Source organism: Prunus dulcis, chromosome 1 (assembly GCF_902201215.1).
Source record: "Prunus dulcis chromosome 1, ALMONDv2, whole genome shotgun sequence".
NCBI lineage: Eukaryota > Viridiplantae > Streptophyta > Magnoliopsida > Rosales > Rosaceae > Prunus > Prunus dulcis.
The window spans coordinates 37,002,492-37,020,658 of record NC_047650.1 but is presented as its reverse complement, the minus strand read 5'-3'; positions in this window follow the sequence as shown (position 1 = coordinate 37,020,658).

Below are 18,167 nucleotides of genomic sequence, written 5' to 3'. Positions count from 1 at the left end.
CAAAATACAAGGACTGTTAAAAACTGAAAACCAGAGAGACTGAGAGTGACACCTTTCCCTCTCACTTACCACTTAAATACGTGTAAATATGGCACGTACCAAAAATACATGTGGAAATAAAATATTGTTGTATTGTAATTAACGATTATACTCAAGGGCGGAATTATTCTATGACTAGGGTGGACTCCAGCTTAGTGCAAAATTTGGGAAAAAGGAAATTTATTACTAATTTTTAGGCATTACACTTCATTTTACAAAAATTAGCCTAACTCGTTCAAGCAAAAATTAGCATATCATATCTAAGCAGATCTCCAGTCGGCTATATTTCATACATTTCAATGGAATTTTTATTTGGATCTTTACCCATATAAGAAATAATAACCCACACTCACAAAAATTTACGGCTCCGGCCTTGATTATGCTTCTACAGTCTACACAGCCATGTATATAATACGTGTCACAAGGATGATTGGTTCCATTAGATTGCTTAATGCCCAAGGCTCCATTTGATTGGCTGAAGCTTAACACATTTACAAAAATGCCATCAGTTCACAACACAGCCAAAATCCCAACTTGTATAAAAAGGGACTCGAGCCTTTCTTTTGGCCCTCCCTTTTACCCAACACTTAAAAAAAGAAGAGGGGTGGTGGTGAGAATTGAGAAATCAAACAAGAGGCAGCAGAAAAATGGTAGCCAAGAAGATGACAAAGAAGACAGAGCAGCAGCTGGTGGGTGAGGAAGTGATCAGAGGCAAGCCCAAGGGAGAGGCTAATTGGTTCAAACCAAAGAAGGGTAGTGTTTTTCCTGCAAGGGGAAAGTTGGTGAAGACTATGGCTTTTGATACCATAGTGAAATGGGTGGGCTCTGTTTTCTGCCATGGAGCCTCAGCCACCACCACCATGACCAAAAGCCCCTGCCTTTCACAACCCAGAATGCTAAATTCCAAGAAATGCAAGCAGATAGTTCCATTGTGAATTGGAAAGTCGAATCAAATCCATGCCTTGAAAGAAGTCACCTTTTCTGTTCTGTTAATTTATCACCCCACACCCACATACTCACTTTCTTCTTCTATTTTGTTTTTGCCCTTCTATTGTTTTCTCTTTTGGATTCATCAGGATGCAGGATCCATCAATTTGTGTATCTTTTTTAGCTTTTTTTAATACATGTTGAGGGGAGGTGCTATTGAGGTTTTAACATGAAACCAGTGATCTGAAGACAAATGCTCTTACCATTGAGCTATGTACTCATGTGCGTGTATCTTTTTGCTTTTAATTTTGATGAATTATGAAGCACTTTGAGTTTTTTGCTTTAAATTTGAGTTTTTTGCTTTAAAATTTCTCTATTGTTCACATAGTTTGATATGACAAAATGATCATGAGTTTGTATGGAAGAGGAATGAAACCCATGATATGCATGCCCCATAGCTGATCATAGGGAAAACAGTTGAAGACCCCACAAACCTCATATTTCAAAGAGAGGAGAATGATGAATCAATATCAGATTCTTAATTCTCAAGTCAAAAAGGTCTCTCAAAAAAATTATTATGCCAAAAGGAACTAACGGCATAAAACAAAAAGAATGAAACTTAAAAAGCTTTGGTTTAATTTAATTTATCATCTTAAAACAAGTAATTATCAGCTCTTTTCATGCATGAAAGGTAATTTACCATAACCCACCCTTCCAAATGTCTTAATTATAGTATCAGAAATGGAAAAAAATTGTTCAAGTGGGTCCTTCATTACAGACAAGGAATTATAATATTCTCGTTCTTATTAGGCACATGCAAGACTGCAACAAAGCACTTTAGTTAGAAGAGTGGCCTGAAGACGCCAAAGCTTTGCAACAATTTCTCTTCTCTTTCTGTTGTCCCAGTTTTTAAATTTGATTGTTGTTGGAGCTTGGTACTGTGATTTTGTTTTTATTGGAAATTGGAAATTAAGACAATGCCCTATGACTACATTTAGCCCTATGATTGAAGATGACCTAACATACTCAATTGCTAATGTTGATGCAAAAAAGTGATTCGGCACTTTTGAACTCAACTTAGTGATGTCTGGACATTCGGAATGCTCTGGGCCTCGGCAAGAGTGCCTGATCTATAAGATAAGAGACGCTCAGTAAGGCCTAAGGCACCGGTGTGGTACCGGCCGAAGGCTTTTCGATGCTTAAGTAAGTACGGATTTAGTAAATGAAATAGACAGATCGATAACTAGTATGCCGAAAGTTCTTATTACCTCCATTTTGGGACTTATGCCCCTTTTTATAAGTCTTGGGAGGTGTGCAAATTGTGTAGAATTTTTATGTGGGATTGTTGGCATTCACTGTGGATGCTCCACGTGTCCAGAGGGCGATTTTATGCTGAGGGCTTCCTTGTCGATGGTCTCTTTTGTCCACGTGTCTTGCTCTTATTGGCTGTTGATTTCGGTATAAACAGCTTATAAATAGAAGCTCAAGGCCTCAAGTTCTTGCAACTCATCAAACACATAAACACTACTAGTGATGCACGCTTACAAACCAGAGCCCAAAAATTGGTGGTAAAACAGAGCAACCCAAGTGAGGAAATGGCAGCAATCAACACAGAGCCAGAGCAAGAGCCAAAGAAGAAGGCAATGAAGAAGAAGAGCCCAACTGCAATTGAGGGGGTGGTCTTGGGGAAGAGCAACACAACAACATGTTGGGAAAAACCAGAGATTGCATCTGTAATTCCAGCAAAGAGGAGGTCAGTGATAAAGATGATGTTTGATTCCTTTGTCCAATCGGTGGCCTCTTCTGTTTCTTGTATCTGTGGCTCTGTTGAACCAAAAAAAGGGTCCAAATAACCAAATGACCCCATAGCCATAGGTGGTCATGTATCAGAGTTTGATGCAATATACTTTTAAAAAAAGGCCATGTACTAATAATAGATATGTTTTCTTTTCCCTACTTGTCGGAATTAAACTTTTAATTATTTATTTCTTCCTCTTTTTCTTTTCTTGTTTTATCTGGGTGATCAAAATCAATTGCTTAATTGTGGCTAACCATGTTCCTAATTCATGTGTTCAAATCGAAATTTGTAGAGATTAATTAATTCATGCATGTGTTCACAAATAAGGTAAGGGGGTTGCCAATTTCAACTACTTGAATAATCTCTTATGGGAACATCATAGAATTTTACTAGCCGTATATGCAAAAGGTTATCAAAGTAGCAAAAGGGAAAAAGAGGCTTGGTTCTTGGAAATTCAGCAAGTACAGTGAAATATTATTAGTATTGCTGTTCTTGTAAACAAACAGACTATTCTTTCTTTCCTTTTATGGGTATCGGTTGTTTAGGATGTGTGGGTTGAAAGCTTTCCTCTAGGACTCCATTAAAGAGCTCAATCAAGCTTAGCAATCACAAAAGGTAGAAGAGATTGTTCGAGAGAGAGATTTGATATTGAAGGAATGTTTTTCATTATTTCTCAAAGGAACAGTACCAGCTTATATATACATACATGTAGATTATTTTAGCTTAATTAACACTAACTAGCTGATTAACTTAACAGACTACTAACTAACTAGTAATCGTAACTAACATGCCAGCTCACAATATACAACTAACAGCACATGGGCAAAAGAGCTTTAATCAGGTGGTCTGAGGTGTAGGCTAACATCCCCCCGCAAGCTAATGCTAGGAGAACTAAGCATTAATTTGTCACGATTCACGAAGATAAGAGAATTGAGAAGTGTGTAAGCCCTTAGTAAATATATCCGCAAGTTGATTGCTGCTTGGAATATGAGAGACCACCATATCACCACGAGTGACGCGTTCACGAATAAAGTGAAAGTCAATTTCAATGTGCTTCGTGCGTGCATGAAAGACAGGGTTACTAGCAAGTGCAAGAGCTGAAATGTTATCACACCAAAGAATAAGGGGTCGATCAAGAAACAAATGGAGATCACGGAGAAGTTGTCGAAGCCATGACATCTCAGCTGCAGTGATCGCAAGAGCTCGATATTCTGCTTCTGTTGAAGAACGAGAGACGGTGCTTTGTTTCTTGGCACACCAAGAGATGGGATTATTGCCCAGAAAAACAACATATCCAGTCGTGGAGCGCCTATCATTCACATCACTAGCCCAGTCATCATCAGAATAGGCCTGAAGATGAACACCACCATAAGTGAAATGAATCCCATGAGTGAGGGTACCAGCAAGATAACGTAGAACACGTTTCACGACAGCAAAATGAGGCTCAGTGGGAGTGTGCATAAACTGACAGAGAGTGTTTACTGCAAAAGCAATATCAGGTCTGCTAAAAGTGAGATATTGAAGCCCTCCCACCAGACTCCGATAAAGCATAGGATCTGAGAGAGGAACACCATCAAACTTGAGTAATTTTGTAGTAGGTAAGCAAGGAGTAGGACATGGCTCGCAATGTGTCATGCTAGCTTTAGCTAGAAGATCAGTAGCATATTTAGATTGATTCACATGAATACCAGAAGAAGTATATTGCACCTGAAGGCCCAAAAAATAGGTTAATTTGCCAAGGTCTTTCATATCAAACTCATGACCAAGAGCTGTAATAGTTTGCTGAATCAGAAGCAAATTGTTCCCAGTCAAGATAATATCATCTACGTATAAAAGAAGGATGAGAAGATCACTGCCAGATGCTCGAACAAACAAGGATGTATCTGCTAAAGACTGAACAAACCCCAGTGTGAGAAGATGAGTGGTGAATCTTTCATTCCAAGCTCGAGGAGCCTGTTTGAGGCCATATAAAGATTTCAACAAGAGAAAACATGGTATGGCTGTTTGGAATCAGTAAAACCAGGTGGCTGTTTCATGTAAACTTCTTCATGAAGAAGGCCATGAAGAAAAGCATTCTTAACATCCAGTTGCTTAATAGTCCAATGAAATTGGGCAGCTAAAGCAAGTACCAAGCGAACAGTAGAATGCTTGACAACAAGGCTGAATGTTTCATCATAGTCTAAACCAGCCTCCTGATGAAATCCCTTAGCAACAAGCCGAGCCTTGTGGCGAGAAACGGATCCATTAGCATTCTTTTTCAACTTAAATACCCATTTACAGCCAACGACATTCATAGAAGGTTGATAAGGAACTAGAGTCCAAGCCTTCTGTTTCTCAAGAGCCTGAAACTCTTCAACCTGGCTCTGATACCATGAAAGCTTTCCTCTAGGACTCCATGAAAGAGCTCAATCAAGCTTAGCAATCACAAAAGGTAGAAGAGAGAGTTTGAGAGAGAGATTTGATATTGAATGAATGTTTTTCATTATTTCTCAAAGGAATAGTACCAGCTTATATATACATACATGTAGATCAGTTTAGCTTAATTAACACTAACCAGCTGATTAACTTAACAGACTACTAACTAACTAGTAATCGTAACTAACATGCCAGCTCACAATATACAACTAACAGCACATGGGCAAAAGAGCTTTAATCAGGTGGTCTGAGGTGTACGCTAACATGGGTCTATACATATATATATATATATATACACACACACACAATTGAGAGGGATTTCTCACACACACAATTATGATGTTGTGAATATTCAAACCTGAGACTTCTTGTCTACAAGTCAAGACTTTTTTTCACCAGGCTAGACCTCGTTGGCTGTACAAGCTATTAGCCTTCATATTGGTGCCCTTGGGATGAGATGTTTTAAAGCACTTCACTCATGGTGCCATGGCAAAAGGCAATGGCAAATAAGGACAGTTACTGTTCACGTGAATAGTAATTGCCCTAGCAATTTTTTTAATGCTTTTATACCCATTGTCATGACAACCCAAAGACAATTACTATTCATAAGGGATTAATTTTATTTATATGTATGAGATTAATAATAAAAAATTTGCTAGGTATATATAAAAAAAAGTCTAAAAAATTTTCAGAATTTTTTTTCAATTTTTTTATTAATTTTTTTGTTCACTAACGTCAACTCCCTCAAGCAGCAACTTGGACGATCTTGCCTTGGGCCTTGCCTGGACTTGGTGAACCCCAGCTCTTGCCCGAGCTGGATGTCTCCGTTGGAACCACTTTTGAAGGCCTATGGGCCTTTTACCTGGGCTAGGCTCCTACAGTAGAATTGCTCTTAAGAGAGGGCGTTTTTAGGCCTTTTGCCCTCTCCCTGCGTACCAAAAACTACCGAGAGAAAGAAACAAGGTGTTGAGGAAGAACCGTAGAGAGAAAGAAGCAGAAATGGAGGTGGATCAGGTGAAGACAAAGAAGACAGAGGCTAATTATGGGTTCAAACTCAAGAAGGGAAGTGTGTTTCCAGCAAAGAGAAAGTTGGTGAAGAAAATGGTTTTTGATTCCATGGTGGAATGGGCTTCCTCTGTTTTCTGCCCTGCCCTTTTTCCTCCGCCTTCTTCCTCTGCAGCCAACATAACCAAAGTACCAAATTCCAAGAAATGCAAGCAGATAGTAGGTTGGAAATGCATCATTAATGGTGACAAATTGATAGAAACACCCTATTCTGTTGTGTAAATTTATCACCCCACAACCACATACACACTGTTTGTGTTCTCTTCTGCTTTAAAAAAAAATTAATTTGTTTTTCATTTGGAATTGGCTTGAACAGGACAGAGAATCCATCAATTTGTGTACACCAGCTTTTAGTTTTAATGAATTATCAAGCACTTTGAATTTCTGTTGCTTTCTTGAGTTTCCCAGTTTCTGGTGGTAACAAATTTTACAATTTAACAGTTACTTTAGATGTACAAAGCAAACGACACAACATGACAACTTGATGATACATGCTTGATGTCAATGGTCTCCTGGGCAATAAGCATCCTTAGCAATTTTCCTAGAGAGAAGATTCTCTTTGGAGAGAAAATATTTTGAGCTGCTCTCTCCATAAAACAATTTAATTTTCTCCACCACATTCAAAGACCAAATATTTGGGAATTTCCCCTTGGTTTTTGTGCAATGATCCAATGAGGGCAAAGGCACCCACTAGGTACTAGGTGGGAAGCTCCAATAAATAAAAGCATCTCAACTTTGGAAAAACTGATATGATATTCTTTGTGAACCGGAGACAAAAGTAAACCTCGCTTGGGTGTGTGGACTGAAACCTCGCTTATCAACTTTGTGAACCAGAGACAAAAGTAAACCTCGCTTATCACTTTGTGACCTCCTTTTGCTTTTTGACGTGTCCACATTTTCTCAGACTTTGGGATTTGGTAGTTACACAGTTGCAATCAGCCTCAGGTCTTCCACGAAAGACGGTAGCTCAAGAAATAGACGACTGAGAATCTGCTCTCCTCCCACTTTAAAAAGTACCAAAAAGGCCGACCCAAACTTTAAACCCTCTCCATTGAGTGAGGAGGTGAATTTGACCTCTAATCATTTTGCTTTTCCACTCCATGCATAAAACCCAAGCTCGGATTGGTCTTGGGTTTGCTCACAACACAAGTAATCTTTCTATCCCCACCCAATGTAAACGCTGAGAGGCTACAATGAGGGATTATAGTGAGGGGTTATAATGAGGGGGTTCTTAATAGCCGTCTGATCTAGTGCAAAGTTATTATTGGATTGTTAGATTGAACCCCTCATTGTAACCCCTCAACATAACCCCTTATTATAAAAGCTCAGTGTAAAGGTACGTAAAGCCAAACTGCCAATAGAGCCCACCCACCCTAGAATCTCATTTCTCCACCGTTAAAAATGAATTGGCAATTTTTTCAACTTTAACCCAAAGCCAAAAATATGTACAGGTTCTTTGTGTCCAAGGCTATCCTAATGATTGTGGTTGCACAGAATGTTGTAACCAAAACCACTTTAAGACTCCTTTTCTTCTTCTTTTTTTCTTTTTTTTTTCTTTTTCTAGAAACGAACCCTTTAAAGCTTTTTGATTTCACAACCAAGTGACCCCAAATGTGGTGCTTTAAGAGTTAGCTGCCCCACAATTTTGAATTTTCCCTTGCAAGTTGCAAGTTGCAACCCTTTTTTGTGTCCCAACATGCTCATTTGCTTATAAATAGCTCAAGGCCTTAAGCTCTTGCAACTCATCAAACACATAAACACTACTACACACTTTCAAACCAGAGCCCAAAAATTGGTGGTAAAACAGAGCAACCCAAGTGAGGAAATGGCAGCAATCATCACAGAGCCAAAGAAGAAGGCAATGAAAAAGAAGAACTCAACTGCAATTGAGGGGGTAGTCTTGGGGAAGAGCAACACAACAACATGTTGTGAAAAACCAGAGATTGCATCTGTAATTCCAGCAAAGAGAAGGTCAGTGAAAAAGATGATGTTTGATTCTATTGTCCACTCTGCGTCCTCTTCTCTTTCTTGTATCTGTGATGATCCTGTTGGCTCTGTTGAACCAAAAAAGGAAAAAAGTCCAAATAACCAAATGACTCCATAGCCATAGATGGTTATGTGTATCAGAGTTTGCTGCAATATACTTGAAAAAAAGGCCATGCACTACTAAGAGATATGTTTTCTTTTCCCTACTTGTTGCAATTAAAGTTTTAATTATTTCCTCAATTTGTTTCCTCCTCTTTTTCTTTTTTTTGGTGTAATCTGGGTTATCAAAATCACCTGCTTACTGGTGCACATTCTGAACAAGGACGGTGACGGTCTTCCTAGTCCTCACCTTTAATCTCATGTTGGCATCCTGCAAGCCTTGACGTATTTCTGCCTCTTTGCGTGGTCGGTCTCCTGTTTCTTGCAGCTTTGCTTTCTTTCATGTTAGTCTGTCCTGTTTGTGGGACGAATCTTTTGTATTTGCTCTCTTTGTGGCGTTTTGGCCTTTTAATAAAACTATCTTCAGACCCAAAAAAAAAAAACCGATATAATTTGTAGCATTTGCGGCTAACCATGTTCCTAATTCATGTGTTCAAATCAAATTTCCAGAGATTAATTCATTCATGTATGTGTTCACAAATAAGGTAAGGGGGGTTGCCAATTTCAACTACTTGAATCGTCTTTCATTAGGAACCTCATAAATTTTTTACTGGCCATTTATGCAAAAGGGTAGCAAAAGAGAAAAAGAGCCTTGCTTCTTGAAAATTCAGCAAGTACAGAGAAGAAGACAGAAGAAATTATAGTGAAATGCTCTTCTTGTAAAAAGACAGAGTATTCTTTCTTTTCCTTGCAGTTGGTTCATTTGGCTGTTTTTTACTTTGCTTTGTAAATTGAGAAAGATTATAATCCTTAACTTTAAATTGAGAAATACACACTCATGATTTTAAGAGAGCACAAAAAGAAAAAAGTGAAGTTAATTGAAAATTGAAAGAATTAATATTGTAAAAGGAGCAGGAATCTTGCAAGAAAAAAGGATCAAGAGGAGGGAGACTAAGGCCTCGTTTGGTAAGCTGGCCTGAATTGGTTAGAATTGGCTTTTAGATCGGCTGGGATTTTAAATCCATGCCTTGAAATATTTTGGTAGGTTGTTATTTGATCTATGTGAGTGGGTTCATAAATTAATAGAAGTCACCTTTCTTCTTCTATTTTGTTTTTGCCCTTTTTTTGTTTTCTCTTTTGGATTCATCAGGATGCAGGATCCATCAATTTGTGTATCTTTTTTAGCTTCTTTTAATATATGTCAAAGTTTGGAAGGGGGAGGGGGGGTTGATATTGGGATTTTAGGGTGAAATCACTGATTTGAAGACAAATACTCTTACTACTGAGCTATGTACCTATTGACGTGTATCTTTTTGTTCTTTGTTTTGATGAATTATGAAGCACTTTGAGTTTTTTGCTTTAAAATTTCTCTATTGTTCACATAGTTTGATATGACAAAATGATCATGAGTTTGTATGGAAGAGGAATGAAACCCATGATATGCATGCCCCATAGCTGATCATAGCCAAAACAGTTGAAGAACCCACAAACCTCATATTTCAAAGAGAGGAGAACGATGAATCAATATCAGATTCTTAATTCTTATGTCAAAAGGTCTCTCAAAAAAATTATTATGCCAAAAGGAACTAACGGCATAAAACAAAAAGAAGGAAACTTAAAGCTTTGGTTCAATTTAATTTATCATCTTAATTTTAATGAAAATGATTTAAGCAACACTAATTATTACTAATTAAACACAGCAAAACAAGTAATTATCAGCTCTTTTCATGCATGAAATGTAATTTACCATAACCCACCCTTCCAAATGGAAAAAAAATGTGTTCAAGTGGGTCCTTCTTTACAGAAAAGGAATTGGAATTGGAATAATCTCACTCTTATTAGGCACATGCAAGACTGCAACAAAGCACTTTAGTTAGAAGAGTAGCCTGAAGACGCCAAAGCTTTAGAACAATTTGTCTTCTCTTTCTGTTGTCCCAGTTCTTTCATTTTGATTGTTGTTGGAGCTTGGTACTGTGTTTTTGTTTTTATTGGAAAATAAGAGAGTGAAGACAACTGAATTTATGGCATGTTTATTTAACAAAAAATAAAAATAAGGAATGAGATCAACTAGAGGGAGCTGTTTATTCAATTCCAATTCATTGATTTAGGTATTTATGTAGTTCTTTTGGTTCAGTAGAGTTTACTTTCGCGCTGCGGCAATGCAATGAAGCGGCACACTTGATTGCATCCTTTGTATCTCGCGAGAAGGGGGTACTCACCCAATTTAGTATCCCTATAACATCTTCATTGTGATTTTCCAAATTTGAACACAATCCTTCAAATAGTAATCAAAGCCATTGTTCGGACCATAAAATTTTATGAAAATGACTCCATCTTGACAAGCATCTTTCCCTTTTTCCCTTTGATCTTTGTGTGATGATCCAATGAGAGAGGGCAAAGGCACCCACCACTAAGAAGGTCCAAAAAAATCATCTGCACTTTTCTGTGCTCCCATAAAATCATCTGAACTTTTAAAAAACTCTGATATATATATTCTTTTTCCCTTTGGGTCTCTTTGGTGTGTGGACTGAAAAGGTTTAATCAACTTTGTGAACCACAACAACTATAAACTTCCCTTGTCACTTTGTGAGCTCCTTTTGCTTTTTGACGTGCCCATATTTTCAAAGACATAGGGATTTGGTAGTTACACTGTTGCAATCAGCGTCATTCCATGGAAGAAACTTCCTCTGTTATGGCAACAGCAGAGAATGATCCATCCAAATTAATCATGATAGTGTATAAACAATACTTAAATTCTGATTTAAAAACTCTAAATTGAACACGATTTATAATTTAACTGTATTTGTAACAACGATGATGGAAATTCGTTGTAATGGGTCATATTCTTGTCGTATCATTTTTCGATCGTGTTAAAAACTAACTAATAGCCTGACCGATTCATTTCTAATTATGATGTGTTCAGATTGATCCGTGAAATGTGAACGAAATTCTTTTAACCCTAGGTTTGCTTGACTACTAAAAGTTCACTTAATTATAAAACTCTCACAAAATCGGAAAGTGCCTTTTATATATTCTTTTAACCCTTAGGTTTGCTTTTCTGCTGCCTCTTATTCTACTCATAATTAGACGATTGTTTACCCTCTGGCCACTTGCCACTTTTAAAAGTGCCCAAAGACCGACCCCAAAAGCTGAACCCTCTCCCATTGAGAGGTGAGATGCATTTGACGACCTCTAATCGTTCTGCTTTTCTAGTGCATGCATAAAACCCAACCTTAGAATCTTAGTCTAGGTTCGCTCACCACACAAGTAATGTTTCTCTCCCCACCCAGTATCGTGTAAAGGTGTCAAGGCAAAACTGCCAAATGCCAATGGTAGCCCAATATATCCCTCCCACCCTAGAATCTCATTTCTCCACCGTTTAAAATGAAATGGCCTTTTTTAACTTTAACCCAAGCCAAAATTTGTACAAGTTATTTGTGTCAAAGGCTACCCCAATGAGGTCAACCGGGTCTAACAAAATGGATAAAATTTTTGACTTGCATTCATATTTGAATTTTCATAGTACCTTTGTAGTGTGTTTGAAAAATCTGCTTCCCCTTATAATTTAGACTATCTCTTACATTAAAAAAACTCGAAAGAAAAAAAGACTACCCCAAATGATTGTAGTTGCAAATCCCATGTAGGATACAGCAATGCTATTCAAGCGATTACCAAAGTACTTGCTATACACGTATACACGTTCCCAAATGTATTCTTCTCTTTTTCTTTTTCTAATTATTGTTTCGCTTTCTTCTTCCCTCCATATCTCTCTCTTGCTATACACGTGTCCACAGGTTGCAAGTTGCCCTTGCAAGTTGCAGCCCTTTTTTGTGCCCTAAACATGCTCAATTGCTCATAAATAGAAGCTCAAGGCCTCAAGTTCTTGCAACTCATCAAACACATAAACACTACTGCACACTTACAAACCAGAGCCCAAATATTAGTGGTAAAACAGAGGAATCCAAGTGAGGAAATGGCAGCAATCAACACAGAGCCAGAGCAAGAGCCTAAGAAGAAGGCAATGAAAAAGAAGAACCCAACCGCAATTGAGGAGGTGGTCTCGGGGAAGGGCAACACAACAACATGTTGTAACAAACCAGAGATTGCATCTGTAATTCCAGCAAAGAGGAGGACAGTGAAAAGGATGATGTTTGATTCCTTTGTCCAATATGTGTCCTCTTCTCTTTCTTGTATCTGTTATGATCCTGTCGGCTCTGTTGAACCAAAAAAAGAAAAAGTCCAAATAACCAAATGACCCCATAGCCATAGCCATAGCCATAGCCATAGATGGTCATGTATCAGAGTTTGATGCAATATACTTTTGAAAAAAAAGCCATCTACTAATAATAGATATGTTTTCTTTTCCCTAGTTTTAATTATTTGTTTCTTCCTGTTTTTCTTTTCTTCTTTTATGTGGGTGATCAAAATCAATTGCTTAATTGTGGCTAACTATGTTCCTAATTCAATTGTTCAAATCAAAATTTGTAGAGGGTTTATCACACACACTATTATTATGTTATAGGATTCGAACCTAAGACTACTAATCTATAAGTCAATATCCTTTTTTACTGAGTTAGAACCCATTTTACTACACAATCATGATTTTAAGAGAACACAAAAAGAGAAAACTGAAGTTAATTGAAAATTCAAAGAATTAATATTGTAAAAGCAGCAGGAATTTTGCAAGAAAAAAGGATCTAGAGGAGGGAGTTGAGTCTAGTGGCAATTTACACTCTTAGCCCTCACTTTTGGCGCGTAAACGGGGATACTATCGCAACAAATACAACTCAGTACACGTGTACTTGTTACCTTGAATGCTTAGCTTACTGAACAAGCTCGTTCTGGTGAAATTACATAATTGGCCTTCATATTGGTGCCCTTGGCTTGCGGCTTGGGATGTTTTAAGAGGCGTTTTTGCCCTCTCCCTGTGTACCAAAATCTGAGAGAAAGAAACAAGGTGTTGAGAAAGAACTGAAGAGAGAAAGCAGCAGAAATGGAGGTGGATCAGGTGAAGACAAAGAAGTCAGAGCCTAATTATGGGCTCAAACCCAAGACGGGAAGTGTTTTTCCATCAAAGAGAAAGTTGGTGAAGAAAATGGTTTTTGATTCCATGGTGGAATGGGCTTCCTCTGTTTTCTGCCCTGCCCTTTCTCCACCTTCTTCCTCTGCAGAAAACTTCACCAAAAAACCAAGTTCCAAGAAATGCAAGCAGATAGTCCCACACCAGCACCATTAGTGGCAGAGAATTATGAGGCTTTAAATTTCTCAGTTTAATTTGGTACCTTATGGTTGAAGAGGAATGAGACCATATGCATAGCCCACAAGCCCAGTATTCAAGAGAGGAAAATCTGTTGCTTTTAGTTGTAGCTTGTAATGAATTATATTATCAGACATTTTGAGTTTCTCTGTTTCTGGTAGTAACTTTTTTTTTTCTTCTTCTTCTCCTTTTTCATCTGGGTGGAAACCTATTGCCAGATTGATAAAATGTGTAGTGACATTGTGTTGAATAAAGTAATAAATATCCACATATAGTTTAAATCCGAATACGACTTGTCTCACTATTTTCTTTTGACCTTTTTCCAGCCCCATCATTAAAATAAGCCTAAGAAATTATAGGATATGGAAACAATTATTGCCAATCAAAGGTGTCACCCATTTATGGTGATAAAATTCCAACCCAAGATGAAAGTGTAAAATCATAGCAAACATAGCGGAACCTAGATTAGACCTTATTCAAAGGAGATAAAATTTGGTCAATGTGGTCTAAGTCAAGTTGAAAAGACATTGACTCGCATACCACTTTATCTCATATTCGAATCATAATAGCACATTAGCAGTGTATGTATAAAATCTCTTTCTTCTTATAATTTAGACTATATTTTTGCATAGTGGACAATATACAAAGTTAATTTGCAGGGCCTTTTATCGATGTGCATGGATATGATCTATTTCGGATGAATTCACATCAGCCATTCGTTATGACATTTGGTGCAATGTATTGAACACTCATTCCCCAATTTAACACTCAAGTTTTGTGAAATACTGAGAGAGAAAATTAAAAAAGAGAGTGATTGGGAATGTAGAACCCCACCAACGACTAGTCAAACCTTTAAAATTGCAGTAAATTAAAAAAATGTTCTACAAAATCCAAACAAAAGCTTGGCAAGTTGGCGTGTAGAAGAGTTTTGGGTCTTCATTGCAAGATTGCGCCTAAAGTTGTTATCAGCCATTAGATTCAAATAAGGAAGCGAAAGGTATTTTATTCTCTCCTTCATTGATCCAACGATTAATAACAGCCTCTCGCAATTGAGAAGAATTTCTAGAAGGAATTCAATATCTATTTCACAATTCTCAGTAGAGAAACATCCAAGAAATTTCCAAGTGATCAAAAGTTTTACACCCCACAAACGACCAGTTACGCCTACAACTTATGCACCCTTTTGAACCAAAAGAATAAATAAATAAATAAATAAAGAGAAGTAAAACGGGGAGGTTGCTTTGGTCCCATTTATCTATCTCTCTCATGTCTCACGATCATGAGCTAAACAAAACTAATAAAACAATTAATGATAAAAGAGGGATTAAACCATTTTATAGAAGCTTTAGAAGGATGAAACCACAAATTTAATTGCATTTATATGTCGGCCAATTAAGCAGTTCAAATGTGAAGCTTCTAGAGACCTCAGTGTTACAAGCACATGCGTAATACGTGTCACTAGGCTATTGGTGGCCTTGGAAGCTTCTTGCCCAAGGCGCAATCCAATTGGATGTATGCCCCCAGTGCTTTCTCATTTATAGAAATTCCCCTCATCTTCAAATTGAAATCCCAGCTTCTTCTATAAAGAGACTTTTTAGGCCTCTGGTCCTCCACTTATACACCAAACTCAGAAGAGTCAGGGTGGCAAAAAGGCAGCAGAAAAATGGTGGCCAAGCTGCAGAACACAGGCGAGGGAGTGAAGGTGATCGCAGACAAGCCCAAGGCAGAGGCTAATTATTGGTTCAAACCCAAGAAGGGGAGTGTTTTCCCAGCAAAGAGTAAGTTGGTGAAGACAATGGTTTTTGATTCCATAGTGAAATGGGTTGCCTCTGTTTTCTACTCTGCCCTTCCTCCACCTCCTCCCTCTGGTGCCCCAGCCAACCTACCCAACATCAACAAATTACCAAATTCCAAGAAATGCAAGCAGATAGTACCATGATAACTTGGAAAATTTAAAGAATATAAGCTCCGCATCGGAATTTTACATAATTAATGGTGACAAATTGATAGAAGCACATGTACAGGCTGTTTGTTTTCTCTTCTGGTTTTTTTTTTTTTCATTTGGAATTGGCTTGAACAGGACTGAGAATCCATCAATTTGTGTACAGCAGCTTTTAGTTTTAATGAATTTCTCTTGCTTTTTTGAGTCCCCAGTTTCTGGTGGTAACTAATTTTCCAAGTTTGGAGCTTTTGACAGTTACTTTAGATTTCCCAAAATGATCATGTCATGAGGCCCCCACTCAGATTCTTAATATTTGTTTTGGAAGAGGAATGAGACCCATGATATGCACGCCCCAGCCCATAGCTGATCATAGGCTCATAGCTAAAAAGGCTAAGACCCCACAAACCCAATATTCAAAGATAGAAACACTGGAGAATGTCAGATTCTTCAGTCTTTTTTTTCTTTTTCTTTTTCTTTTTCCCTTTTCTAGCTGACAATTAATGAGCATGAATAAAAAAGAAGAAAAATTAAAGCTTATGCTGCACCTAGATGTTCAAAGCAAACGACACAACATGACAACTTCGGTTCGATTTAATTTATCATCTTAATTATTACAAATGAAAACTATTTTAGTAGCACTAATTGTATGATATTATTAATAAAACACTGCAGTCAAACAAGTAGCTATCTATCAGCTTGTCATGCATGTATGGTAATTTACTGTTAACCCTTCCAATATAATATAAGAATTGAAAAGTTGTTCAGGTGGGTGCATTATATAACACTACAAAACCGAAACCCCCCCACCACCAATTTAATTGGGAATTAGGCAACCATCTTGCCTGCTTGTGCTTAGGGCCTTACTGGGGCTCATTGATGAGTTTCTCTAAGATTATAATACATAATTTGTTTTAGTTGGATAGTGTATTCCACTCGTCCTGCCACATAATAAGGAAGTTCTTACTTAAATTTTTCTCGCTTTGTTAAGTCTTAAGGGCATTTTTTTTTTATAAATATAAGCGATTATATAAATTATATTCTAATCTACTTAAAAGGAGATTCGAACTTTAGTGTATCAGAGCATATTGCCCAAATTTTATCACAAAGTCACAAAGTCAAGGTTATATTGCATTAGAAAAAAAAAATTAAAAATTAAAAATCTTATTATCGCAATTAATAGAAGTATTTATATACGGAATAGATGTTACTACTCAATCATGTGATGAAGTTGGTGGCATGTGAGGAATTGCTCGTCTCTTGTATTTTCAAACACGATGTATATATATCCAAAGCCAAACGAGGAAAAGAGCAAATAATGGTCCTAGAGAGAAGATTCTTTTCCCATGCTATCCATAAAGACGCTTGTTTTGTTTAGTCTCAGGAATCTGCTTTAATCTTTTTGCTTTTACACTCCATGCATAAAACCCGAGCTTGGATTGATCATTTAAATAGAATCTTAGTTACTGTTTGGCATTGATTATTTGGGCTAAAAAGTGATTTATGATAAAGTTTTTGAAGTTTACCCCGTTTAGTAGTAGATGAAATAATCACTTTTGGGAGAAAATAGCTGTCGATGACCGTGATTTTAGAAAGCAGCTCAAGGGCTTATTTTATTTCAGCTTTCGCCCAAAGCAAAACACGGAATTGGTGGTGTTTAATGAATTCTAATGAAGTGCCTATAATATCCTTGTTAATTTTCATAATTTACATGATATATCCCTCATCTTCTTCCAAACCAGCACGTTCCAACTATTCTTCATCTTCTTCCCACATATACCATCTCACAACATTTCAAAAGTGAAAACCTCTCAAACCTTACTTTCTTAACTTCTTAAATCCTCCAATAAACATTTTGATAAAGCAACCCATTCCAACTCCTCCCATTTTCATTGACAAAGCATTATTGCACACAACAAATTTAAATCTTTGAATAATTTGATAGAGCAATAGAGGGTTTTTCATCTCTAAGCTTCAATCAGCCAAAGAGAGGCATAACTCTCTCTATCTGCCACTGTTGATGCGAAAAAGTGGTTTGACACGTGGTTCGCCCAACTTAGTGATATAGTGTCTTCGGAAGGGAGTTAGTCTTCAGAAGATCAAGTTCCTGCAAAAAGGGAACGTTCGGTAAGACCTTGGGGTACCGGTGCGGTACCGGCCGAAGGCTCTCCGATGCTTAAATAAGTACGGATTTAGTAAAGATTGGACTACAGATCAAGCGGTAGCGTACCGTTGGTTTTTTCTGTCCCCTTCTTTTGGGAATAGGGGTCTCCTTATATAGGCCTGGGGAGGCGTGCATTATGTTCATATTTCCGATGTGGGACTGTGGGAGCTGGTTTAGAGCATGACGCGTGTCCTAGGTCAAAAGCGTCAGGAAGTGTAGGATTCGGTAGGGGACATGCCGAAGGGCCTGTGATGTCAAGCTGTCGCTTCCGTCCACGTGTCAGGTGGTCATTGGTCGTTAATATACGGTATAAACAGTAGTCCCCCAAGTTCTCTTCCGAAGGTTCTTCGGAAGGGAATTTGGTTCCATCCTGAGGGTTCATAGATGCCCTGCCGTTCGGCAAGTTTATTTGTGGAAGGTTCCCCTGAGATCTGAAGGGTCGCCGATGCTGAGAGGGGTGAAGGCGGGGACGCTTCGT